The sequence below is a fragment of the Polypterus senegalus genome, chromosome 2 (assembly GCF_016835505.1).
Source record: "Polypterus senegalus isolate Bchr_013 chromosome 2, ASM1683550v1, whole genome shotgun sequence".
Classification (NCBI taxonomy): domain Eukaryota; kingdom Metazoa; phylum Chordata; class Cladistia; order Polypteriformes; family Polypteridae; genus Polypterus; species Polypterus senegalus.
In genome coordinates this window covers 272,055,356-272,081,903 of record NC_053155.1, presented here as the reverse complement: position 1 = coordinate 272,081,903, position 26,548 = coordinate 272,055,356, and the positions used below count along the sequence as shown (strand labels likewise).

Genomic DNA, 26,548 nt, shown 5'->3' with positions numbered 1-26,548 from the left:
CACAAAGTGAGGCAAAATGGTTCCTTTTATGCTGGACCCGGGAGTACTTCTGATACTTCGATATAGCTGTCATGGTTCAACCAGCATTTTCCCCTGGCTGGGATTCACAGTTGTGTTTTTAGTTGGTAATGTCTAATTTCATGTAATTTATTTGCATTTACGTTTCTTCTGTGTATTATGTACATTTTTCTTTGTGTTCATTTTTAAATGAATGTGGCTTTGATTATGTCCCTTGTGAATTGTGGGTGGCTTTACAGTAAGGGAAGACCTCCCATAGTTCCTGACAGTTTATTATGAATGCATTAAGGATTCTGGGCCTTGTTATTGCTCTGAATCTTCTGGCTTTTTGACCCTGTTCTGTGTGATTTGACAATGATTTTGGATTCTGTATTGGGATTGTGTTAGTGATTCCTGAACCTCTGCTCTGTTTTGACAACATTTTTGGATTTTGTATTAGGACTTTGTTCACTGCGGATTGCCTTGCCTCACACACAATTCCTTGTGTTCTTTGGAGCTTTATAGTGCAGAGTCTTTTTGATTTAATAAACCTTAAATTTTATAAGGATTTCTCTTGGCACTTTGGGTTTCTAGTCTGGGTTTTTGACCGTGTTTCCCCCCAATAGTGGGAAACTTTAGAAAGTATTTTTGCTCCTGTGCTTTCGGGACTTCCTAGCTTCATGACAACAGCATGGCGGAAATTCTTATGGGTCATGCAGAAGCTCTACAAAGTAAGGAGACCTACTGCCAGCAACACCCTCTGGTGGCACCCAGGACCCCAACAAGGTTGCCCTTCCAAACTGCAGGTCACAAGGAACAGTGCGGCAGTCCAAACTGGAACTGTACCGGAGTAGCACTGCCACTTTTGTCCTCGGGGATAAGCTGTTCTTGATCACCAGTCTCTCCAAGCCAGTCATACAGGCCAGGTTGCACCTCCACGTATGTAGTTTATCCATTATGGCTTGCCAGTCAGGTAAAATGTTGCTGACTGTCCCAGTTGGGATGCTAATCCATCCATTTATAACAGTCATTTTTTGGCAAGGCTGTGAAACATTTGTGAATGCATCACAAGGACAAAGTGATTGAGTTGTGGAAACAGAACCCTCTACTGTCTGATAACTCTAAATAAGGAATTTTATATCATGTGTTGAAAGAAGAATAAATGCCAAGGAACACTGCCTAGCAGCTATAAATTCCTGATAATACATATTTGTAGTTACATTAACATAAGTAACAATCTATTCATCGAGTGAATACTGATAACAAACTCATCTACATTTAACCTTCTATAAAAACAGAAATACAGGGAAATATCCCATCATTGTCTTAATGCACAGGTACTGTAAGTCGAACCTAATGGTCTCACAACGCAGTCCTTAGTGAGATTGCTCTAAAGGCCTCAAACCTTTAGTTGGCAAATAAAAGCCCAGTATAAGACTACTTCTGATCACCAATCAGTACAAGAGAGTGTTCTCCCATCCTTAGGTGGTTATGCAAAATGTGACTGACCAGCATATATTAGCAGAACCTCTCCATCCTGAGTCTGTTATTACACCTCTTGAGTTGAGTTAAAGTGCTGTATGGCTTTTATCAGTGCAAGGCTGGATTGCGCCAGGACTGAAGCTCCTATTCTTGAGAGATGAAGGTTAGAGGGGGGATTAAGCACCTCCAACAGTCACTGGGGAGAGAATGAACAGATGTTATACTTTCAGATAGAAAAAAGAGACCATATGTAGGCCCCATTTACCTACAATATGTATTGTGGTGGATGGGACACCTGGAAGGACTGGGAGAGAGACAATATCTCCCTTGGGCCACAAGAGGGCAGCCGCCCTTGTCTGCATGTGGGCCACAGGATCAGAGTTAGAAGCTCACCCCTGTTAGGGCCCGTGGCCAACACCAGGGGGCGTCAGGAGGATTATAGAGGTCCAGTGCTTCCAGGTGCTCATGTGGCACTTCTGCCACACCAGTAAGTGCCATCAGAAGATTATCAGAAAGCACCTGGAGCACATCTGGGGCATTATAAAAGGGGCCGCCTCACTCCAGCAAGCGAGCTGGTGTCAGGAGGCAGAGGATGGAGCTTGTGACTGGAGGAGTGGAGACGGCAGAAGGAAAGAAAAGGAAAAGAAAGAGAAGGACTGTGAGCTGGGTTTATTGTGGTGGTTCGTGTACTGTGAGAAGAAGTAATTAAATAGCATGTGTTTTGGACATTTGGTGTCTGTCTGTGTACGGGGGGCTGTCTAACCACAGTATGTTTTTGGTCTTTCAGAAATGCACTGTTAAAGATGAAGAAAAAGTAATCAAACATTACCTCACTTAACAAAATGTATTAACCATACTGTAATGATTTTCTCCAGTTGTTATATGGGATGTTGTCCTGTTTGCTTCATCAGGCCGTGATCTTCAGCTCTCTCTGGAGCGGTTCGCAGCTGAGTGTGAAGCGGCTGGGATGAGAATCAGCACCTCCAAATCCGAGACCATGGTACTCAGCCGGAAAAGGGTGGAGTGCCCTCTCAGGGTTGGGGGCGAGATCCTGCCCCAAGTGGAGGAGTTTAAGTATCTCGGGGTCTTGTTCACGAGTGAGGGAAGAATGGATCGTGAGATTGACAGGCGGATTGGTGCGGCGTCCGCAGTGATGCGGGCTCTGCATCGGTCTTTAGTGGTGAAAAAAGAGCTGAGCCGTACGGCAAAGCTCTCAATTTACCAGTCGATCTATGTTCCTACCCTCACCTATGGTCATGAGCTATGGGTAGTGACCGAAAGAACGAGATCGCGAATACAAGCGGCTGAAATGAGTTTCCTCCGCAGGGTGTCTGGGCTTTCCCTTAAAGATAGGGTGAGGAGTTCAGAGTAGAGCCGCTGCTCCTCCGCATCGAGAGGAGTCAGATGAGGTGGCTCGGGCATCTGATCAGGATGCCTCCTGGACCCCTCCATGGTGAGGTGTTCTGGGCACGTCCAACCGGGAGGAGGCCCCTGGGAAGACCCAGGACACGCTGGAGAGACTATGTCTCCCGGCTGGCCTGGGAACGCTTGGGATTCTCCCGGAAGAGCTGGAAGAAGTGACCGGGGAGAGGGAAGTCTGGGCTTCTCTGCTTAAGCTGCTACCCCCGCGACCCAACCTCGGATAAGCGGAAGAGGATGGATGGATGGATGGATGGATGGATGTTATATGGGAATAGTGCTTTTGAGACCTTTGAGATTCAATGTTATTATTTATGATTTGAAATTAACTTTGCAGTTCATTATTATTTCTCAACCATCATTTGTTTTATTGTGATCATCCATTTTGTTTTAGCATGAGGTCTCACATTATAACGTCATGACCCAGAATGTATTTAAAGTGATGATGCCCCATTCCTGGTGTCGGAGATTCTGGATTATTTAAAAGATTTTTTTTGCAGTGTTGAGAGTTTGATTTTAAGGAATTTTAGGGTTTCTGCGTGTTTATTGTTAAATTTGGATGTGGTTGACATTTCTACCTTGTCATTTTGGTGTCTATTTTGACTTCCCTGACCCTTGCTTTGTCTTTTGAACATGTAATTAGCTTTCCCCATCTCCTGGTCCTTTCCAAACCATTTCTCTCTGTCTCTGTCCAGTCTGTGGCAGATACACCACGTTAGCCAAGTCACTGACTTTTTATACTTTGGCTAATTTTACATTCATTTTCTAAATCCAGGATCACAGTCTGTCATGACATCATTGGAAAGCAGTCCAGTACTGGACACATACCCACCCTCACTAACATTAAACCAGTGTGGCATGTCTCATAAAAGCTAACAGTATGTCTTTGAATGGCACAGAAGGAAAAAACGTTTAGGAGAAGGAGCCTCAGTTGAGAACTGAACCAAGGTCGAATTACTGAGGACTATCTAGAACATGACCTACAACAGAAATGATGGAAAACAAAATGTGGCTCCTATTTTAAAGTTTGCCAATAAAAAGTACTTCAATGTATTCTAAACAGATCCTTCTTGTAAAGCTGTTTCTAGAACCAAAGTATTGTGTTATTGATAGCAGTAAACTGTGGTGCTTTACGGACTAATGACATAAAAGCATTATTTAAAGACTTTTTAATAGATACTTTAAAACCTAAAAATGATGAATATACAATCACTGAGCAAATTCTTAGGAACACTATACTAATACTGGATAAGGCCTGCTTTGCTCTCAATTCTTCACAGCATTTTGGAGACATTCCTTTGAGATTCTGATCCACGTTAACATGATTTTGTCACGCAATGGTTAAATTGTGGCCATGAAGGGATACCCGTGGTTAGCAACAATACTCAAATAGGCCATAGCATTCAAGCGATGATTGATTGGTATTAACAAGTCCAAAATGGGCCAAGAAAGCATTCCCCACACCATTACACCACCACCAACAGCAGCAACCTGGACTGTTGTCATAAGGCAGCTTGGGTGTATGGATTCATACTGTCAGATCCAAATTTTGATTCTACCATCTGTGTGCCTTGAGATGATTCACCAGACCACACTACATTATTCCTACCTTCAGTTGTCTACTTTTGGTGAGCCAGTGCCCATTGCAGCCACAGCTTCATATTCTTGCTGAACAAAATGTTTGATGTGTTGTGCATTCTGAGATGCTGATCTGCTAGTACAGAGTGGCTATCTGAGTTACTGTAGCCTTTCTGTCAGCTGACACCAGTCTGGCCATTCTGCCTTGACCTTTATCATCAACAAGGTGTTTGTGTCCTCAGACACTGCTACTCACTGTATGTTTTTCTGTTTTTTGCACCATTCTGAGAAAACTCTAGAGACTTGTGCATCACATTCCTACAAGTAAATATTCAAAACAACTCATATGGTACCAACATTCATGTCATGGTCAAAATCACTGAGATCAGATTTTTCCACAGTCTGGTGTTTGATGTAAACATTAACTACAACTCCTGACCTGTATCTGCATTATGTATTACACTGCTGCCACATGATTAGCTGATTAGAGAACAGCATGGATAAGCAGGTGCACAGGTGTTTCTAACAATTTGCTTAGTTGGTGCATTTTTCATTTACACTTGGATATGGGGCAGAGCCATGATGATGCTGCAGGGTTTAGTTTCCAGTCTGTGTGGAGTTTTCTGTATATCTTCCTGTTCTTCTCCTTGCTCTCTTGCTCTTGAATTGGCTCCAGATTGGCCTGTGTGTTGATCTTGAGATGGACTGTAGCTCTGGTTTAGTTCCTAATTTGTCCCTTTTTATGCCATGTTGGTCAACTGCCCTCCTTAACACTAGTGAGGCCAGAACATACATCTGTATGACATTTGATCCTCTTATATTTTCTTTAGGTTCACTTCAGGATTTTCCTTAATGGAGAATGTGTACCATTCACAGAAGAAAAGAAGAAAACGTGAAACAATAGTTCTGTGCATTTTTAGAAGGCACACAGTATGTTGTTAGATTTATTTCTGTCTAACCTGCATGCTGGTTTCCATAGCAACTGGTAAAAAATGCAACTGAGGGGAAGAAGGTATAAAAGAGTTTTTCCCACAACGTATATGATACATGCTGGCCAACTGCTGTTCTCCAGATTCAGACACTGCAAACTACAGCAGCAAATACAACAAAAATTAAGGTTTATAATACATTCAGAAATGGTTAAAGCTAATTTAATTATGCAACACATTGACAGATTACATTTCAGCATACACTGATCAGCCACAATATTAAAAGCACCTGCCTAGTATTGTGTAGGAACCCCTTGTGCCCCCAAAACAGCTCTACCTCTGACCCGTCAAGCCATGGACTCCACATGACCTCTAAAGATGTCCTCTAACATCTGGCACCATGATGCTAGCAGCAGATCCTTTAAGTTCCGTAAGTTGTGAGGTAAGGTCTCCATGGGTCAGACTTATTTTTCCAGCACATCCCACAAATGCTCAATGGGATTGAGATCTGGGGAATTAGGAGGCCAGGCAAACACCTTAAACTCTTTGTCATGTTCCTCAAACCAATTTCTGAACAATTTTTGCAGTGTGGCAGGGGTGCATTAACCTGCTGAAATAGGCCACCGGCATCAAAAAATACCATTGCTATGAGGGGGTATACTAGGTCTGCAACAATCTATAAGGAGGTAGTACATGTCAAAATAACATCCTCATGAAGGTTTCCCTGCAACACAGTGCCTCTGCCCACTTGCCTTCTTCTTCTTCAGATATCTTATGTTCTTATATAAAAAAGGAACCATCGGTTTCAGAAAACTAAACACATTAACTAGATTTGTTAAGAACAAAAATAGCTACTATACAAGCTTCAGGACTAGACGAACATCTGAAAAATGACGTGTAGGAAAGTGCAAAGTGCTACATGTGCACAAAAGGAATGTCAATTATAAATGCCAGTTACTGTATGTCACAAAGCAACCTCATGGCCAGCATTACATTTTTCAGTAATTTGTGCTACAGTAGCTCTTTTGCTGGATGAGACCAGATGGACTAGTCTTACTTTCCACGTGCATCAATGAGTCTTGGGCACCCATGACTCTGTCGCCAGTTCACTGTAGTGTTCAGTGTAATTAGTACACTTGTGAAATTTGCAAATGATGCTAATATTAGAGCAAGGCAGAAACTGAGGAGGCAGCAAGAAATTCATAAAGACAAGACAAGCTTCAGTACTGGGAGAACACCTGGGGCCTCGTGTATAAACAGTGCGTATGCACAAAACTCTTGCGTATGCCCATTTCCAAGCTCACATCATGATGTATAAAAACTAAAAACTAAGTTTTTGGCTCAGTTTTGCAAACTGGTGGCACCAAGCATCAAAGTAGTGCTATTGTTCGTGTGTGGTTTCCCTTTATTTTTTAGACTCACATCCATGATGTGGCTTTATCAAATACACTGAAATTAACCGTATATCATTTATTAATTTAAGGCATCTGATTGTAATCAACCTGTAACAATATAATAATGCATGGAATGGCCAAACTATTCTATAAACGATAGCTGCTTTAGCATTGTTACTCTCATTGCACTACTCAGAGTATTTTAATCCACTATATCTGAGTGTGGATTGGTGTAGAAACAGCTCTGCAGCAGCTGATTGGAAAGAGGATTATCGAGAAGCAGCATCTAGCACATGCAGCCTCAAGCATTGCACACAGTCCATTTGAACAACTCCCATACGGCAAACACTTCAGAGCCTTTCCTGTAGGGACCTTGTGTTTAGTAAAAGTTTCATCCCAAGAGCACTAAACTCAATCAGTCCATCAAGTGGTAGAACTGTTTGTACTTATAAGTACAATCACCTCACTGTAAACTTGCACTGCAGTTGCAAGTAATATTGCACAACCTGAGCCAATTTATGAACCTTTTGCACTATCTGCACTATATGTACATGTATATTGTACTTATGCTTTCATATTGTATATTTTTCATTTTTTTTTTCAAATTATTATTATTATTATTGCTATTATTTTATAATTTTATAGGAAAGTACGTTTATGGATGATTTGCATATTAAATCTCATTGTACCACACAATAATAATAAAGGGATTTAATTCAATTCAATTCAATAGAAGAGAGCACATATTTACATATGATGACAACTGGCTTCTCAGTCAATTTAGATTTTCAAGTGCTATCTTCTTGGAGTTCTTGATATAATTTTTAAGATAAAATGCAGTAAAGTATGTATATTACATTATACAGATAAATTTGTAACTTCATTTAAATAATGCATACTGTTAATAATTAAATGTGTGGGCACAGTGGCACAGCGGGAGTGATGAGCTGGTGCCACGTTTAGGGATTGTTCCTGCCTTGCCCTGTATGCTTGCAAGGACTGGCATGAACCTGGATGGATAGATGGATAGATGGAATAATTAAACGTACTGCGAAGATATTTCAATGTTTCTTAAACATTTTGAAGAATCTGCGTTCTAAGCTTTCAGATGGCTTAACATTTATTACAGAGCTGATTGCATGACAATTGGTTACTTGGAGAAAGAAAAGGAAGGACAGGGATTTAGAATTAGTACGTTTGAAAGAGACAGTATTAATGCAATACATTATTTCGTCGAGGGTCGCGCATGGTGCTGCAAACATCTTGTGGGAGGCAGGAATAATCTCTGGACAGGGCACTAGCTCTGCACTACCACTGTGCCACCGTGTTGTCTTTTCACAGAACATCAGAACACTGAACTTAAGGGGCTATTTATATTGATTTGCATATTCAAAGAGGCATAATTCTGGAAGGAGTCAGGGTGGGGTGTCAGGCACGTATATGTGTGTTACATTTCACACTGACAGGAATTTATGTAGCTGAAGAACATGAAAGTTGGTGTACACACAGGTTTATGCATCTGGATTTTTTTGTGCGTATACATATTTCTGTTTTTGTCTGTATGCCATGTTTTAATGTGAATTCTATGCACAGCGTTATACATGAGGTCCCTGGTTAAATGCAGGTTAATGTTGAAAAGCGCTACATGTGGATAGCAGGAACGTCAGTTATAAATGCAAGATTTGAGACACTGTCATATGGGAAGCAATCTCAAAAAAGGATTTAGGTGTTTATGTTTATACAACAATTTCATCATCTAAGCAATGTGCAGAAGCAATTAAAACGTAAAATAAAATATTATTGTGTATCATAAAAACTGTTGAATATAAATCATGGAAGGGTATGCTCACACTGCATATTGTACTTGTGAGGCCTCATTTGGAGTACTCTGTGCAATTCTGGTCCCCATGCTACAAGAAAAACACAGCACTTGAAGCTGTGAAGAAGAGGGTTACCAGGGACATTCCATGTCTTAAGGACATATGACAGACTCAGAGAATTAAACCTGTTTAGTCTCAAGCAGAAGAGACTACAGGGGGACCTAATTCAGGTCTTCAAATTTCTCAAAGGTATTGATAAAGTAGATCCAGTAGAATTCTTTCATGGTAGTCGTGAATCATATGCTCAAGGACACCAGATACCAATTATGACTGCAATAAGAAAGCACTCTGGAACAAACTACTGAGCCATGCAATCTATCTATCTATCTATCCATCTATCTATCTACCCAAAGAGCTTCTGTAAAAAAACAAATTTCCCGCTGGGGACCTGTAATGTTCTATCCATCCAGTTGTCTGTCTACCTTGACAACCTTTAAGAAGAGTCTGGATGAGACTCTATATGAATGAACGTGTGACTCCAGAAAATGAAAGTAGTGAATGTCTGAGTCCCTTCTACCCAGTATAGTTGTAAATAGGCTGACACGGTAATGCAGTGGTTAGTACTTTACCCTGTAGCTGCAGAATTGGGGTTTGATTGCCATTACAGCCATTTTCTGTGTGTAGTTTGAATGATCCCTTTCTGTACACATGGGTTCTCTCTGAGATTCACCAGAAATCCCATATTCTGCATATTAAGTTACTTGGTGTCTGCAAGTAAGCTGACCCATTGGCTCACAGCTCATGACTGAAGCAACTCTGTGGAGCTGACACAAAGTTTATCTGGGTTTTATTTCTGGTCACACTGGCTTTGCTTCCACATCACATCAAGTTAACTGCCCACTCTAAACTGGCCCCATATGAGTGAGCGGGGTCCAGCACTCCAAGCCATTGACATTTGCTTTCTGCCTTAAACCTGATGCTGCTGGAATAAGCTGTAGCCTCTGGAAACGTGAACTAGACACATTGAGCACTACTTCAAATAAATGGAATCTGCAAATTGGTTCAGTGTGAGTGGGTACTGCTGTGGGCATAACTGAGCCCTGCAATGGGCTGGCATTCTTTCCAAGTCTAGCAGCTACTTTGTGTTCAGTGCTTCTGTGATAAACTGCTACTGTAAACAAAAAAAAAATGTGAAAATTCTGTAAAACATTGTGGTATTCATTTAAGTAACATAGATTACCATTATCTGTAACTGCACATATTGTGAGCAGAATGTCTCCAAAGAAAGGTGATATCTAAAAATTACAAGCAGCCATGATTACAGTATGTCTTTAGGTTATTGATATGTGTATTTTATCTCACCTCCCTAATTTATTTAAATTTTTTTTAAAAAACTGTATACCTTCATTGTGTCCTTGTTTGCAATATTCAGTTGATGTATTTGTCTGTTATTACTCCCCTGGTTTTCATTTCTGTCTCGTTGGAACGCTGACCTCTTATTTGTAATTCTATTAATATTTGAGTAGTGGCACAAACTCATCTCATTCTTCATCATGATCTCTCTCAGCTCTGCACGCCTCGGCTCTAATTTACTTTAATTATGCCATTGTGTGTTTCAGTGATTTACAGTAGTCCTCCTTTAGCTAAGCCACCCTGCGTCTCATTAACTTTCACCTTAGGATTTCATTATGTTACATTTATGCCGTCTATATTTAAAAATCATTATACAACACCATCTGAAGACTTTCTGGAGTCGTTTTCTAATAGTAGAATTTCATGTTACTACCTGTTTTTAATTTAAAATATGTGAGCAACCTTGTGTTTAATAAAACCACCATTAGAGAGAATGGATTGTCCTTTGAAGTTGCTCGATAGGAATATTCCAAGTGAAGATTGGTATTTGGAAGAATCAGGTGTTTGAACACACTGCAATGTGCGCTGCCAAAAAACTGCCCGCTCACTGAATGTTCCTGGCATGTTACTCATGAGTCATTCAACACAAAATAGGCTGGCATGTCTGAAACATTTTCCACTCAGGCTTTTGTTTAAGATCCATTTCCAAATATTGCCAAATGCTAATCTTCTTTACATTCATGAATAACAATGGGAAAACACAGACATACTGTACATACATAAAAAAAATTTGAAACCTGTTTAATCCAGTTGGGGATCCAGAGAGCACTGGACAGAGTGCCAGTCCATCACAGGGCACACTTACACACGGGTCTGTTCATTTTAACCTGCTTGTCTTAAGAGGTATGGAAGCAAAAGTGGAAACCCTGGAAGGAAATCTACATATACACAGGGAGAACATGCAAACTACTCATTAGTAATGACTGGGTGCAGAAGGTTGTAACCTTGAAGCAGCAGTGCTAACCACTGTGCTACTCCTGTCCAAATAACAATTATTTTCAACTGAATGCAATGTTATAGTTATAGCATAGAGATCTCACAAGGCATACATTACAACCAAATGCACATTTCTATCTGTAACTCCAGGCTATTTGCACAATTAGTCTACAAAAACACAATATGACAAGGTCACATTACAGTCCAATCATAAATGTTCTTATTGAAAAACATCTATTATTGGGCTGATGGGACTCTTTAGCATACTTTATTCTGAAAGGTTTTAAGATTTTACAGGATAAACATTGTATATTGATTTCCTTGATAAAATTTCATAAGTTTCATCCCTGGAGAGGTAAAACAACAGTAGTAGTGTAAGAATAGAGTCACGTTAAATGTGGAAATCACAGACCCAACAGACAAGAAAGAACCAAGAAAGATTGTTGCAATTCACCAAAGATTTTTTTACTGTGAATTTGCGGTATTTGCCAGTGACCGGGTTTACCAAATATTTTCCTGAAAATTCACCATGCAGTTGGCTTTTACCTCTACCCCATGATGCTTTGTGCAACCAGTGTGACATCACAGAGCTGTAAGGCCACGGCTGGAGGAGTATATAAATAACGCTGATTTGAGTAGTGCGCTACAATTAATGGAATACTTGTGAGTACATTTAGACACAAAACGCACAAGGAAACTGAAAATGTGTCAGCTTATTTAAGTCTTAAAGGTAATGTCTTTTTTTATGGACTTGTATGTCACCTGTGTGTAATATATGAGCCTGTCCCTTTAATATTACCCAGAGTGCTGTGCAGTTGATGCAAACAGGAAGGAGTGAAGAATGTGTGTTATGCATTTGACAGTAGTGGTAGTGAATAAGCAAAAGTACCAGGAAAATTTAAATGAACTACTTTTCAGTTTGAGAGAGATGGTTAAATGCTATTAAATCTTAATGGGTTCATGCTTCCTGTCTGCCACTGTGTAAAGAAATTTTACCGTTCTGATATTTAATTCTTTTCACTTTATCTGAGGGAGGCACGGCTCACAGCTCAGGTCACAGTTTTGACCATAATGATCAGTCCAGCCCAGTTCGGAGATGCTCCTTAGCCCTCATTGACACTTACAAGACCACTATGCCATTATAATCCGTTAGTTCAGTTACTCCTCCCTACTAACTCCAATGCTTTTCCCTGAGTTTGGCAAAGTTAATGAACATTCCCAGATTTTGTCAATCTCGAGACAATGTGAATTCAGCAGGGATTGCTACTTACTATTTAACAGTCCGTTATGTACCATGCAGGTGCCACAAAGATGAATGAGTTTGCTACAGTGAACCTTTGGGATGGCCATAAGTTAAAGGCCAGTCCGGAATTCAGGGGGATGCAAAAGACAGGGGGTCCTAGGACTTTTAAAAAACCTGTAATCAACTCTTTAGAACTCCTGACAGCCAAAAAATTGGATTGGGTTATCAACAACAACAACAACATTTATTTATATAGCACATTTTCATACAAACAGTAGCTCAAAGTGCTTTACATAATAAAGAATAGAAAAATAAAAGACACAATAAGAAAACAAAATAAATCAACATTAATTAACATTGAATAAAAGTAAGGTTCAATGGCCAGGGGGGACAAAAAAAACAAAAAAACTCCAGACGGCTGGAGAAAAAATAAAAAATTCCCTGAATATAAGCTTTAAAAATAGTGTTAGAAATCACTCAGAGCCCATAAAATAGGCTAAAATAAAAATCCCCTTAAAATGATGTTCTGAATTCATATTTGAACATGCTTTACCCTGCAAATGGCATGTGTCAAGGATGCCAGGGGCAATGACACGGCCGGGACGCCTTGAGGGACCGGAAGTGGGCATGCGCCCATCTGGGATCACCTGGGGGCCGCCACCCTGGTTGCTTTGGGGGCCACGGGTTGGGGGCTTGGAAGCCCAACCCTGTAGGGGCCCGTGGTCACCACCAGGGGGCGCCCCGGTGCCTTGGGAGCCCAGGACCTCAGCACTTCCGCCACACCAGGAAGTGCTGGGGGGAAGAGGAGTAAGAACACCCGGAGGACTTCCAGCTTGTGCACTTTACTTGTATTATAATAGCTGTAAATAAACACGTGTGTGGCGAAACAACAAGTCTGCCTGTCTGTGTCCAGGCTGTACCCCACACATGCTACTGTCTTCTCTCCATTAAGTAATTAGAGCTGCAGTGCCTGTCTATGACAGGGTACTACGGCAGCAATTACATACAATTAAGTAGCCATTTGAGCTGGTGATGTTTTGTTTGCCCTAACTCTGCAACTCTAGAGCCAGGTCTGGGGGTATACCCAGGTTAACTCTCTGTGGGGGTAATGGTGAGCTTAGAGTTCTTAAGGTTCACCCTGCAATTCCAGACTTCTGGGCCCAGTACCCGGTAATGGGACTATATCAGGTTTGGTTATTTATGTAGGCTTGAAACCCATATTGTCCCCTGTTTCCCTTTCCTAAGAGCCATATAACAAAGATGGGGATGTGTGTAACATAGAGGGATACACATTTTTTAGGAAGGATATACAGAACAGAAAAGGAGGTGGGGTCGCTGTTTATGCCAAACAGGGTTTAAATGTAAGTCCTCTTCAGTTGGATGATGAGCCCCATCTTAGTGAGGACATGTGGCTTCACCTGGAAAATATTACGGAAAGAGGTCTTATTTTAGGAGTGTGTTATAGACCACCCAATTCAGACAGTAATTTCAACACACATCTTTTTAGTAATATCAAAAAGGCAAGTTTACAGGGGGATATTATAGTCATGGGGGACTTTAATTATCCAAATATTAACTGGGATAACCTTACAGATGGAGGAGCACAAGAGCAGGAGTTTTTAGAAGTAATCAGTGACTGTTTTTTAACACAGCATGTTAAAGCACCAACACGGGGTGAAGCCTATCTGGATTTAGTATTCTGTAATAATCAGGATAGAATTGAGGGTGTAGAGGTGATTGAACCACTAGGGTCAAGTGACCATAATGTAATACAATTCTCAGTATTTTGTAAGAGTACAGATGCAAAGACTAAAATTGTTAAGTTGAACTTTGGTAGGGCTAATTTTGAGCAGATGCGACAAAGTCTAAGTAGGATAGACTGGGATAAGCTTTTAAATGTGGAGACAGTCGAGGAGCAGTGGAACAGGTTTAAAAATGTTTTACATGTAATGCAGGACAGATACATACCTAAATTTGGAAGTAATAGGAAACTAAAAAAAACTCCACGATGGATTAATAAAGATTTAAAAAGAAGTTGCAAAGGAAAAACTGCTGTATAAGGCATATAAGACTAATGACTGCAAAGAGAACAGTAGCGTGTATGAGAAAATGAGGGCAACCATTAAGAAGGATATCAGAGAGGCTAAAAGACAGTTGGAGAGGAATATAGCAGATAAGGAGAAAGAAGACCCCAAGAGATTCTTTCAGTATTTTAGTAGTAAAAGAACAGTTAAGGAGGAGGTCAAGTTCATCAGGAATAGTAAAGGGAATTAAAAGATACAGACAATGAAATAGCAGATGCCCTAAACTTACATTTTTCTGAGGTGTTTACAAGTGAGCAAGTGGATAACCTCCAGAGGTAAACAACTACTAAGGAGGTACTGAGGGATTTGGAAATTGTAGAGGGAGAAGTGCTGCTCAGATTAAATAAGATGAAATCAAACAAATCACCAGGCCCAGATAATATTTATCCTCGTGTTCTTAAGGAGGCTAGTGAGTACATATATAAACCCTTGACACATATTTTTAGGAAGTCACTGTGCACTGGAGAGATTCCAAAGGACTGGAAAATGGCAAATATCATCCCATTATATAAAAAGGGTGACAGGGCAGATCCAAGCAACTATAGGCCAGTAAGCAACAAGCATCACAGGAAAATTAATGGAAGGAATTATTAAGGATAAGATTGAGCAACACATGGCAAGGACAGGAGTTATTCTGAACAGTCAGCATGGGTTCAGAAGGGGGAGGTCGTGTTTTACTAACATGTTGGAATTCTATGAGGAGGCAACAAAAGGATACGATCAAAGTGGAGCTTATGATATTATTTATCTGGACTTTCAGAAAGCATTTGATAAGGTGCCACATGAGAGGTTGGGCATCAAGTTAAAAGAAGTGGGAGTTCAGGGTGATGTTTTTAGATGGGTGCAGAATTGGCTCAGACACAGGAAGCAGAGGGTGATGGTGTGAGGAACCTCATCAGAACTGGCCGATGTTAAGAGTGGTGTTCCACAGGGGTCAGTGCTAGGGCCGCTGCTATTTTTAATATATATAAATGATTTAGATAGGAATATAAGTAACAAGCTGGTTAAGTTTGCAGATGATACCAAGATAGGTGGATTAGCAGATAATTTGGAATCCGTTATATCATTACAGAAGGACTTGGATAGCATACAGGCTTGGGCAGATTTGTGGCAGATGAAATTTAATGTCAGTAAATGTAAAGTATTACACATAGGAAGTAAAAATATTAGGTTTGAATACACAATGGGCGGTCGAAAATCGAGAGTACACCTTATGAGAAGGATTTAGGAGTCATAGTGGACTCTAAGCTATCAACTTCCCAACAGTGTTCAGAAGCCATTAAGAAGGCTAACAGAATGTTAGGTTATATAGCACGATCTGTGGAGTACAAGTCCAAGGAGGTTATGCTCAACCTTTATAATGCACTGGTGAGGCCTCATCTTGAGTACTGTGTGCAGTTTTGGTCTCCAGGCTACAAAAAGGACATAGCAGCACTAGAAAAGGTCCAGAGAAGAGCGACTAGGCTGATTCCAGGTCTACAGGGGTTGAATTATGAGGAAAGATTAAAAGAGCTGAGCCTTTACAGTTTAAGCAAAAGAAGATTAAGAGGTGACATGATTGAAGTGTTTAAAATTATGAAGGGAATTAGTACAGTGGATCGAGACTTGTATTTTAAAATGAGTTCATCAAGAACACGGGGACACAGTTGGAAACTTGTTAAGGGTAAATTTCGCACAAACATTAGGAAGTTTTTCTTTACACAAAGAACGATAGACACTTGGAATAAGCTACCAAGTAGTGTGGCAGACAGTAAGACGTTAGGGACTTTCAAAACTCGACTTGATGTTTTCTTGGAGGAAACAAGTGGATAGGACTGGCAAGCTTTGTTGGGCTGAATGGCCTGTTCTCGACTAGATTGTTCTAATGTTCTAATGTTCTAATATCACATTACATGACTTTTCCAATGATTTTTAGTCATAGCCTTTGTTGACAAAATATCAGCAAGTCGAAGGCAGTCAATGGTGCACTCTCATGAAGGCAATTACATAATGTGACATGGCTAATGACTCACTCCAACTAGTCTGAAACTCATTCTGACAACACATTTATTTTTGGCTTTAGTGGTAAAAGAGTGGTGTGAGCACTGTGTGCATGAAAGCTGACAACCAAATAGTTCAAGTACATAAACAGAACAGTATTTCCCAGCCTTTCACATGCCAGTGTGTTTGTAACCCATCTGGGGGGGTATCCCCTTCCTTAAATTTACCACTGCAGAACGGAAAAAGAAAAAAAGGAATTGTAGCCGAACTCACTGTACCTTTTAACCCTTCGTACAACATGAGTTCCGTCAGGCAGCTATTGACTGTCACAGAAAGGGGTGAGCATGACAGTGCTGGAAGGTCACTGCACGATTGTGAAATGTGACATGCTCAGTGGTGTTTCTGTGCTTTAAACTGACAGGGTCAGCTGTCATAATCGGTTTGAGTGTACACATATATCTACATACATATATACATATATCTATATACATATCTACATATGTACACATATATACACATATACATATATATATATATATATATATATATATATATATACACACCTATCTACATTTTATATATATATATTGTGGAAGACTGCCGGCTTCCCAGGCCCGTCCGCACCCCCAGGCCGACAGGAGGAGCTCTCCGACAGCAGGATCGTGCCCCGAGGTCCAGCAGTGCCTTATGTACTTTGTAGTGTTTATACACAGGCTTGCTGGATACCTTGGGGGCCACCAGGAGTCGCTGTGGGGGACTTGTGGGATCTGTTGTGCCCTATGACCGGGAGTCGTCACAGTCACGTGGCGGGAAGGAATGGCGTGCTCGGGGTGAAGTAAAGACTGATTGCCCTGACCCGGAAGGAATAAGGAACTGTGGACTGCTGGGACAGGAACACCTCGGTCAGGGGCTATAAAGGGGCGGTGCCTCAGTCCAGACACTGAGCTGTGCTGGGAGGTGGAGGAGCAAAGTGTCTGGGCGAGGAGGAGAGTTTAATAGTAGTGGTTTGTTTAAAGAGTTTATGAGTAGTGTGGAAGGTGCTTGGTGCACTGTGGGAAAAAAATAAAAAGGTCGTGGACTTTTACCTGGTGTCTGGAGTTGTACCTGAGGGTTCAAGGGTGCACTACTGCCCCCCTACTGCCACAATATATATATATATATATATATATATATATATATATATATATATATATATATATATATATATATATATGTATGTACATTATATATACACATATATATATATATGTGTGTGTGTGTATATATATGTACCACTGTATGTGTGTGTATATATATGTAGATAGGTGTGTGTGTATATATATACAGTACTGTATATATATATATATATATACACACAAAGTATATATATATATATATATATATATATATATATATATATATATATATATATATATATATATATCGCCAATTACCCATTGGCTTTGCTTACTGAGTGCAACGGAAAAAAATAAAATGTAGTCTATAAGTTATTAAACAGTAAAACATTAACGTTTTAAGAAGTACAGGTACATTGAGCACTACTGGAGTGGTTTCGGGTAAACTACATTTTAAAGACGGTATAACACAACAGGTAAGTAGTATTAACAGCAGCTAAAATGTATATGGTTCATCTCTTGGTAGTAGATCCCTTTTGAAAGGCGCTACACAAAGGCTGTGGTATAGAAATTACATTTTTTATGTGAACGTTCAAATTTCTGCCTGTGGTAATGTGCCTTACCGGCATTACCAGCAATTAAAGAAAATAAGTTTTATGTCCTCTGTAGTGGTAAGAGAGAAAGGCTTTGTTTTGGGATAAAAGGAATATATTATATAGTGTAGAGAGATGTCTTCTCTGACGATATGAGTGCCTTTTGGAGACCGTCACGGTGGGTCTCGTGTAGACTTAACCAGGGTGGCACTGTCGGTCCTGTGCGTGTCTTCCGCAACTTCACAATCGTATACGTGCAAAAGAAAGTGCGAAACACCTTAATATTAGTTTGCCACGGTCTAGAAAAGGGATCCCGTGTTTGCAGTTGTCTGGGCTATAGCTCAGGGGGAGGATGAAAAAAATGAAAAGTGCTCACTTTGACTTAAGGCAGAAGCGCAGTCAGCGTCTCAAAAGCTGGCATAGCTATGCCCGTGCGCCGGCCGCTCGACTTTTATAGTATTTTTGCAGGGCAGGAGACGCCACTTTTTGCAGACACATTCACGTGATCAAAAGTCTCTAGGATCTCTACTCTCCTTTATATAAATCAGTAAACGAGAGAGGACTAAACACTAAGGAAAAAGAACGGCAAGACCGCGTGAGGTGCGGAGCTCAGCTCGGATCGAAATGAAGTGAATGAAATGAGGTGAATGGGACGGGAGATGAGGACGTGACTCCCCCACCCACCTTAACTGTCAATCCCTCCACAAACACAGTCTCTCGGATTGTGATGTCCACGGCTTTATTTAATGTTAGCTCAGACCTGGCACTTAAAAGTTTCTCTCGCACTTTTGCTGAGTTTGTGCCAAACACTATTCTATCCCTGACGATCTCAACTCTCCTTTATATAAATCAGTAAAGGAGAGAGGACTAAACACTAAGGGAAAAGAACGGTAAGACCGCGTCAGGTGCGGAGCTCAGCTCGGAGCGAAATGAATTGAATGAAATGAGGTGAATGGGAGGGGAGATGATGATGTGACTCCCCCACCCACCTTAACTGTCAATCCCCCCACAAACACAGTCTCTTGGAATTTGCATAAGCACAGTCCTTCACCAGCAATTTTAACTTAGTTACAAAATGATCAAAACTCTCATTTATACCCTGCGTCCTCTCATTAAACTTGTATCCCACGAATATCGCATTTGTCGTGGGCATGACAAACGCCAGCGGCAGCCTGTCTATAAACTTAATTTAAACTTTAGGATTACACCGTGCTTTGTTTCCGAAGTAGCTGCACTCATGAATATGCTTGCATGCGTCACTCGCTTCATATTCTTTTGCTACCTTCTCAATTGTGTAATGCGTTTTTTGAACAGGTTTGATTCATCAAAGTGATCACTCATACTGTGTTCACAGTCAGTTCACGTAAGCCTCTGTCTTGTGTGATCTTGCGATGTCCATGGCTTTATTTAATGTTAGCTAAGATCCGGCACTTAAAAGTTTCTCACTACAGCAATTTTAACTCCGTTACAAAGTGATCCAAAGTCTCGTTTATACCTCGTGTCTTCTCATTAAACTTGCATCCCGCGAATATCGCATTTGTCGTGGGCATGACAAACCCCAGCGGCAGCCTGTCTATAAACTTAATTTAAACTTTAGGATTACACCGTGCTTTGTTTCCGAAGTAGCTGCACTCATGAATATGCTTGAATGCGCCACTCGCTTGATATTCTTTTGCTGCCTTCTCAATTGTGTAATGCGTTCTTTCTTCAGCGCTCTTTTTAGCTCTTCCTTGTTCTCTACGTACTGCGTTCACAGTCAGTTCACGTGATTACGTGGGAGGCGTGATGATACGAGATGTAACTCCACCTCCCACGGCCATCGAGCTGCAGTCTATTACAGTGTATGAACGGAAATAGGTTCCAGTTATGACCGTTACACGTAGAATTTCGAAATGAAACCTGCCCAACTTTTGTAAGTAAGCTGTACGGAATGAGCCTGCCAAATTTCAGCCTTCTACCTACATGGGAAGTTGGAGAATTAGTGATAAATGAGTCAGTCAGTCAGTGAGTGAGTGAGTGAGTGAGTGAGTGAGTGAGTGAGTGAGTGAGTGAGTGAGTGAGTGAGTGAGTCAGTCAGTCAGTCAGTCAGTCAGTCAGTCAGTCAGTGAGGGCTTTGGCTTTTATTAGTATAGATTTTAAGTTGAATAATTGAATGGTTTACGCATATGGAGCTAAAGTGAGTTATATGGATGGCTGCCTTTCATTCCTTTTCTGAAATATTGAGTAAGAGATACTTTGCCCACTGTACTCTGGGATCTTTGAAAGGAAGGAATTTTAAAATGTTATATATTATAGAAATGCTATCTGAGTCTTCAAGACTGATCAATATTTCTTCTGGAATAGAAATAGGTGGAAGGTGAGGAAAATTGGGCAGATTTCATTTAGCAAAGTTTCTAATTTGGACATAGTAGAAAAATTGAGTTGGGAAGCTAAATTTGGAGTGTAATTGTTCATAGGATGCAAAGACATTATCTATATGCAAATCTCTAAATGATTTAATCCTTTATGTTTTCCAAGCATTAGAAACTGTGAAAGTTTGAGAGGGTGGAAAAAGGTGGTAATTGTGTATAAGTGCAATAGATAAAAGCTTCCCTATCTTGAAGTGCTTCCTATATTGCTTCCATACTCTAAGTGAATGAAGCACAATTGTGTTGTTAGTATTATTGGCAATAACTTGTATTAACCTGGAAACAAAGAATATAAAAAATTACAGCAGGATAATATTATTTTGTGGACCAAGCTTGTGTGTGTTCATCTATTTGAATCAATGTCCATGTTTTTATAGATTGTATATTTACCGCACAGTAATAAAATTGAAAGTTGCGTAAAGCCATGCTACCTTCTGCTTTAAGTCGTTGTATGGTTGTCTTTTGGATGTAGGCAGGTTGTGAATTCCAAATAAATGAGGTTATGATTGAATCTGATTTCTAATCTAATTTGATAATGTTCAGTATATTGGGATGCTTTGAAGTAGAAAAGAAGCTTAGAAAGGATATTCATCTTGACCGTGTTAATTCTCCCTGGTAACATGAGATGGATAGTAGACCATCGATGCATGTCCTGCTTAAGTTATTCTATACAGAGAACAAAAGTTTGTTAAAAAAGAGCTTTCTATTTACTCCTAAGTATTTAAACTGATCTATGATGATATAAGGTAAGGTGTCCAATCTAATGTGTGCTAGAGAGTTCACTGGAAAAAGTACAGTTTTATTCAAATTAATTTTGAGTCCAGATATATTTTGATATTCTGCTAGTTCTGTTTGTGGTTTGATATATACAGTAGCAGATCATCTGCATATAGTGATATTTTCTGTTGAGGCCCTTCTCTGATAATCCCCTTTATCTCAGATGCATTTTGAAAATGAACAGCCAATGGTTCAATGATAATTGCAAATAGCAGTGGTGACAGGGGGTATCCTTGTCTAGTACCAAGTAATAGTCTGAAGTAATGTTGTTAATACAAACTGAAGCTTCTGGATTGGTATATAGTAGTTTGATCCATGCATATACATTTGGGCCAAATGCAAATTTGCACAATGCTGTGAACAGGTAGTGCTGTTCCATCATATTGAATGTTTTTTTTGCATCCAAAGATAAAAAGCTAAAAATATATATATATAAAAAAAAAAAAGATAAAAAAGAAGCAAAGTGTCTGCCTTTGGTCTTGTGATATTACCGAAGGAAGCACTTTCTCAATCCTTCTAGCTAGAACTTTGGAGAGTATCTTAACATTGTTATTCAGAAGCAAGAGTGGTCTGTATGATTTTTCTTAGGAATAATTAATGCTTGGCAAAAAAGTTTGAGGTAGAATTTTATTGTCTCTGGCTTCTAAAAATGTAGCTAATAAAAGGGGAGCTAAGTTAAATGACATTTTTGTAATAAAATTCAGCAAGGTAGCCATCAGGGCCTGCTGCCTTCCCATTCTGAAGTGAGTTAATAGCATCTAGTAATTCTGAGAGTGACAGAGGTTTATCCAATTCCTCTGTACTGAGAGTATCTGGCTATGGTATCTGTAATGCAACAAAAACACATTAGATTGTGTCTTGTCTTATTTAAGCTGAGTAGAATATAAGAACATATAATAGTATCTAAATGTGTGCATTATATTTTTATGGTCAATGGTTTATCTCTGTTCTGTGTTGGTAATTACTGATATTGTATTGCAAACTTCCTGCCTGTGGATTTGTTGAGCTAAAATCTTATAAGACTTTTCTTCATGTTCATAGTAATGATGTCACAATTTAAAAATTAGTTCTTCCATTTCTTTTGTTGTTAAGAGGTTGAGTTCTGATTGCAAAGCCTGTCTTTTCCTATAAAGTGTCTCATTTGGAGATCTGGCATGTTCTTGATCTATTCTGGTTATTTCACTGATTAACTCTGACATATTCTTGGTTTCTGATTTTATTTGTGGGACAGATATGAAATAATCTGTCCTCTTAAAAATGCCTTCAGAGTTTCCCATAGTATTTCTGCAGAGACCTCTGAGAGTGTATGTGTCTCTAAAAAAATCAATTTGCTTCAATACAAATTCTGTACAGTTCTCATGAGCTACTAATTGAGCTCCATAATCAGAAGGGTCTGGTCAGAGATAAAAATAGCATTGTACTTAAAAGCTTTGATCATGGGCAAAAAATGTTATCTATAAAGAAATAATCAATTCTTAAGTAACAATAATGTCCTGGTGAGAAGAAGGAATATGCTTTTATGTTTAGGTTTAGAAATTTCTATGGTCTGATAAGTTATGATCAATTACAACTGTTGTCACGCACAAGTGATTAGGGAGCAGCTAAAGGACCCGACAAGCAGCGCAAAACCACAAGACAGGGGACAATGACAGTGTACTAAGCACTCTCTCTGTTTCAACAGGAAAGACAAGAAAACACCGCCATGAATTTGGTCCGAAATCTCTAGCCAGCAGTCCAAGCCACTTCCAGGTTCCTTCATCCCCTCCAGTTCCCCAATGATGACATCACTACATCCTAAGAACCTCAACGCCTCCTTTCCCAGCATTCCATTCCATTTCTATTCCCACTCCATAAAATGTCTGTGCTTCACTGTATTTCTGTCTGTGCTTGATATTTCATGACTGACCGTTTGTTTTTGGAAATCAGTGTTTACAGTATATGGGGATGGATGCCCCAACCCTTCAACATTGTTTCTGTGTTTTCTTCACACTGTGTAATTGTTTTTGTAGGGTTATGTGCTATTGCCCCTGTAACTGGAGACCCATTCAGGTCAGGATTTACAACACATTAGGACATTCACATTAGGAATGGATGCATAAAGGTTTTGGATTAAGTCTCTATCATCCACATTGGGTGTGTAGATATTTATCAGAATCACTTTATAATTATAGGTAAAATTCCATTACAACAAATATCTTTACAATAAAATTTTCATTACAACGAAGTATTTTTATGGTCCTGACAGTTTCCCTATATGATACGAGTCTATAGAAATCTTGTTATTATGAAATACATTCAGCAGCTACTTTCATTACAACGAATTTCCCAAAAGACCTTGAAATGCCTGAATCAATCATCCACAGTGCAGTTAGTTCTGTGTTTGCAGCTCAGTTGTGCACAAAGATCCCCAAACAGAAACATTGTAATTTTTTTTCTTGTAAATGCAGGGAACAGTATTACTTGGCCATTAACCTAGCCACAACCCTGCCTGACTGCTGCATCTGTGTATAGGAGAGTGGTAGATCACGCTAAAATAAATAACCCTGCCGTTCCTGTTTCAAGCTGAATAAAGCTGGTTTTGCTAAAGTAAACAGACTCGGTCTTGTGTTTTGGGGTGCAAGACAGGAACTTATAGCATAACCACGATCTTTTAGGATTTGCTTCTGTGGCACTTCACTGCAGTGCTGAGAGCCTACGGTTGCCCTGCTTCAGCAACGAACAAACAATCATCCACAGATGCAGCAATCGTGCTTCGGGACGCACTTCAGCTTGTGGTTCCCATTGGGTGGGGGAGTGGGTAGGGATCCCAAAAGTTCAGAAACCTCACAATATTAAGAAGAAGAAAAGGATGATTTGGCTTCTAAATTGATAACTGTGCCCACAACATGCTTCCACATTTAGATAAAGTTCGCTTTGAATTCCTCCCACCCAATTGCACAGTACTGCTTCAACCATTGGATTTGGGCATCATTTACACCCAGAAAGTGTATTATCGCAAGGAAATGTTGATAAAAATTTTCGTCAGCATAACTTAGTAGACAGGAGGAGGTTAAAATTAATGTGAAAGAAGCTACTGAAATGATTGCAAATGCCTGGAGGCAAGTTAAAGAAAGCACTATAGTGACAAATACAGAATCTCATTACTATGAAATTTTCATTTCAGTGAAATATTTTTTAGGTCCCTGGCAGTTCGTTGTAACAGAATTTTACCTGTAAGTAAATTACTCATCACCATTTCATATCGCCCTTCAGGGTCAGATACTACAAATAAAATTGTTCTATGTATTACGATTCCCACCCCTCTAGTTTTCTTTGTATAGTTGGAGTTGAATATTTCACCATTCTAATCTCTTTGCAACCAAAACTGATCCTTGCTTAATAAGTGGGACTCCTGTAAAAATACTATCTTGGTGTTTAGACCTGTTAGGTGAGAGAATATTTTCTTCCTCTTTAATTCATGATTGAGACCTTTGACATTCCAGCTCACAGAGTTCATTGTTTGGTAATAGAAACATTGCTTCTGAACTTTTTTTGACATTTTATAGTGTTAAATTAAGGTAGTACATTATTATATACGATAGCTTTAACCTTAGTTTCCAATTTGGCCAGGAGTTATGGCTCTGAAGTCTGTTGTTGTGTTGGCACTTACAGTTGTGGGGGTAAAGAGGATAGATTAGACTAGAAGTTTAAATGAAAATAATATCGCATTTATGTCAGATTATTTCATTCTTTATCTGTTAGCCTCAATAATAAACGTATATTAAACTACAAATAATAAATTAAAGTATAAATAATAACAAAAAATAATAGTCATGCCGCAGATTCTTCTTTTTTCTTCTGTGTCTAGAATGGATGCCCCTTTATGATCAAATCTACTGTGTATTTATCTAACATTCTTTAAAAGCTTTGCTCAGATAATCCCAGTGGTACACTTTTGCTCAAATCTACCCACATATTTGTTAGAATTCTTATCCTAAAAGGGAATTCCATTATATACTGATCATTGCTTTCCTTTTTCTTTAATTTAATAATATGAAATATAGAAAAATAAAAATGCATTTACTTATATGATTAACATTTTTTACTTACATTGCCATTATGTCTTGTTTTTAATGATAAATAACAAAAATCTTTATGTTCAGCATTATTTTAAAAAGCAAACACACAATACACACACATACATACTTGAAAAAAAATAAGGCACTCAACTTAAAGGTTACAGATGTACTTTTTGTTTGTTTGTTTTTTTAATATCTTGAGAATCTCTATTCTAAACCACATTGGTTCTTACATTAAGCTTTTGCTAGCAGACCAGAGTGACTGTTGAAGGCAGCATTAGCACCACCACAGCAAATGAGCCAGCGGCTTCTGCTTTCCTGCACAGAAGTCTGTGTGGTCATGAAAAGAGGCTCATCTCCATGATACTGTTCTGAAATTCAAGGTGGGGTGGCTTTTATTTGTAGATTGCATGTCTATATGTCATGTGAATCTACTCTGCAAATAGTAGGAAAATGCTGATTTTAAAAACTGGGAGATGAATGTAAATGAAAATTAGAAACAAAGAGAATAAGGGTGAGTATAATGTAAGAAAGTAAGAAACCCTGGCCAGAAATCAAATACCAGGAGTGTTTTCAAAACTAAGCAAAGTCTGTTAGAGCTTATCCACAGTCTTGGAAAAGGATCCTGTTGCAACACTGCCTTAAGTAGCATGAGTCTGACTTCCTTGTGACCTAGCAAACAGAACCCATGTCTTAGCAACTGCAACCCAAAATGATGTTGCCCATTGAGAAACAAAATGCTGTTGAAGAAAATGAAAAACATAACAAAGATGACACTGAACATTCCGTGAGAAGAAAAAAAAATCAGATCTATAATATCAACAACCCTGAGATAAGTAACTCTGTCCTTTAGAAAAAATATAAGAGAAATGCATTTTTAAAGTGCCTTATATTGTAACAAGTTCTAATTAATTTGCCATGTAAATAAACATTAAAGAGATCAATGTATTGAATACATAAGAAAGACCAGCATGAGTTGTACATTAAGATGTTGATGAATGTGTTGTAATTACATTTTACTAATTCTTTACTTTTTTTTTCCTATATTAAAAAAAAAATCTGCTTGATAAATGTATAAGGGTGTTACAATGGACATTACACAGGTGCAATCATGGAATGGCCATGTCTTGAATGATTCCACTAAGTGAGTGTTTCACAAGTGACATACAGTAGGGGTGACTTGAGTGACATCATAGGGATCGTGGACTGCAGTTACAGTCTACTGGTGGAACGCCTTCTGAAGGAAATAGTTGATACTGATGCTGAAGAAAATGGACATAAGTAATATACATGAATAATCAGCATAACATTTAACCTGAAGT

At 39.3% G+C, this 26,548-nt stretch overlaps 1 protein-coding gene across 1 annotated transcript in view; it reads right to left on the bottom strand.

Annotated features, from left to right (window-relative positions):
- cnksr2a (connector enhancer of kinase suppressor of Ras 2a) overlaps window positions 1-26,548 on the bottom strand; it is a 763,738-nt gene that overhangs the window by 30,034 nt on the left and 707,156 nt on the right. The window lies entirely within an intron of this gene.